The following is a 2249-nucleotide window of genomic DNA, read 5'->3' on the forward strand; positions in this document are numbered from 1 at the left end:
GCAATTTTTTCGCCGCTATACACGAATCCGCAATATATGAACCCGTTTATAGGAGGCGTAATAGACACTTAAAATACCTTAACTTGTCGCCATGTCCAATCACCAGGAACAATTTTTCATTAAACTGTAAATTCGTCAGCCCTTTCTTTCAAAAGACTTATTTGATTTGTACATGAAAAAAGGTAAACTATAAAAAGTTTTTACTATTCTGGCGCCGGCTACAACGGGTAGGCTAGATATTTATTGGTCAAAAGTACTTGGCTATTGTAACTCGATTACACAATAATGATCACAATGTTCATTGTGATAATAATAATTATCACAATGAACATTTTTGATTGAGTGCAATACGGTTGGACTTACACGCACTGTATGCTATCCTGCGGCAGACTTTTCTATACGTTATTAGGCGTCATAATTGCATCGGGCACGAATTTCGATGACAGAAAAAACGAAAAGTCTCACCGAGATTTGAACTCGGATCGCTGGATTCAAGGTCCAGCGTGCTTACCGTTACACCATGAGACCTCCGCATGAACCGCTTCTCGAAAGCCCATTTATAAGCCAATCAGCGTGCCAATGGACATTACTTTGTTCGTTTGTCACATGCAACGGAAATTTGAGTGTCGCAAAATCCTCCGTCGTATATCGCGAAGGGGCAACATCCTCGCCTTTCTTCGCGTTAACTGATTTGATGGGCGTCGTTTAACGATTCGGCTGAAATTCGTTAAGTATTTTCGATCGCACGCTGTCTTTCGTTGTGGAAATCGCGACGTCCGCCAACTGACACTTGCATTGAATTGCAAGTGTCAGTACTGTGCCTCTGTCGTGCGAGCGGCGTGACCGCTTCCGATAAAAACAGTAATACGCTCGAAACGAATTAATGATTCGATTATTTACACACCGATCAAGGAGAGCCATCGACAATTTACGATCCGTTTGCTTTCCACACGACGAAACGAAACACGTTTCTTAAATTCTTTTTCACCATGTCCGCCGACCTCAACCGTCATTCTGTTCGCGACAGATTTGTGGCAACAGCTTCGCTTTTTAACGAGAAAGTGTAGACGGAGAGACTTCCATTATCGGCAACAACAGATGCGGCGATATCTTTACGCGATAGTCGATAAGGCAATCTGCAATGCATTAAGGTGATATGCGGCAGGCGGATCTGGCGAGGTCCCATGGTGTAATGGTTAGCACTCTGGACTCTGAATCCAGTGATCCGAGTTCAAATCTCGGTGGGGCCTTTTTTTTCTTGGCCCTGTCATCGTTCACGCAATTGAAGGCGACAGCGACAGTAGAATTCACAAACTTCTTTTGCTTTGAATTTAGAACAGAAACTGTGCTTCACGCAAGTGCAGAGTTTCTGCTCGACGCTTTGCAACGTTTCCATATGTTTATTCTACTTCAGCGACGGTTTCAAAACGGAATTCAACATGTTGCAAAGTTGTGACCCAATTAGCATTATAGTTTCGAATCACAAAATGTCTTCCGGGCGCTTACGTCACACTAAAATAGACATTTTCAATCAACCGCTCATAACAAAAGTTCGTGTCAGGAGTGGGATTCGAACCCACGCCCACTATCGTGGACCAGAATGCACGCTCCCGAATTATACAGGAAAGGTCTACCTTGAGTCTGGCGCCTTAGACCGCTCGGCCATCCTGACGTTATTCTGCGATTACGATTGATGCCTAAACAATGGATAATGTTCATTTCTCGTTATGTTCAAGCAGTTTTATGACAGGCCGACGTTTAACTAACTAAACGACGAATCAATTGCAATTGTTTAGTTTACGGAATCTCGAAGAAGTTATGACATGTTTTGTCTCTTACAAGAAATGAAATTTCCCCCGACTCAGTGATGACGTCGACGTTAAATTACGAGTCGTTTTTCCATTTTGACACCAGAGAATTGGAATTAGAGACGGGAGGTCCCGATTGGCGTACTTCTAATGCAAGACAGAAGTCACTTTATTTCAATTCGAAACTCTTTTCTCGAAAGGAGTTAAATAGAGGACAGGCCCGAATCTATTGCTAACAGGAAAAGTACGATGTACAGGGGCGAGGCAGTACATTACTAATTTTAGATTGAGAGCATATATTTTAAATTAAATAAATTTAGGATATGGTGAAAAATTGCTTGGTGTATGTGTAAATTTACATCTTTATTTTCAGTTGTTAAATATTATAAAGATTTGATAACTTAGGAACAATTTTAAAAAGTTGTTAAAAATTGTGTTTTT

The 2249-nt window shown here is 41.3% G+C and overlaps 3 non-coding genes across 3 annotated transcripts; 1 reads left to right on the forward strand and 2 right to left on the reverse strand.

Moving 5' to 3' along the window:
- Positions 1-456: 456 nt before the first annotated feature.
- Trnaq-uug lies at positions 457-528 on the reverse strand. The gene has a single exon. It is a non-coding gene; the product is annotated as a tRNA-Gln (tRNA).
- A 650-nt stretch (positions 529-1178) lies between these two features.
- Positions 1179-1250, forward strand: Trnaq-cug. The gene has a single exon. It is a non-coding gene; the product is annotated as a tRNA-Gln (tRNA).
- Positions 1251-1555: 305 nt separating this feature from the next.
- Trnal-caa lies at positions 1556-1672 on the reverse strand. The gene is made up of 2 exons: positions 1635-1672; positions 1556-1601 (listed from the first exon to the last, which is right to left on the reverse strand). It is a non-coding gene; the product is annotated as a tRNA-Leu (tRNA).
- Positions 1673-2249: the final 577 nt, after the last annotated feature.

The sequence above is a fragment of the Centruroides sculpturatus genome, unplaced genomic scaffold (genome assembly GCF_000671375.1).
Source record: "Centruroides sculpturatus isolate CEXI.00-Female unplaced genomic scaffold, Cexi_2.0 scaffold344, whole genome shotgun sequence".
NCBI classification, from domain to species: Eukaryota; Metazoa; Arthropoda; class Arachnida; order Scorpiones; family Buthidae; genus Centruroides; species Centruroides sculpturatus.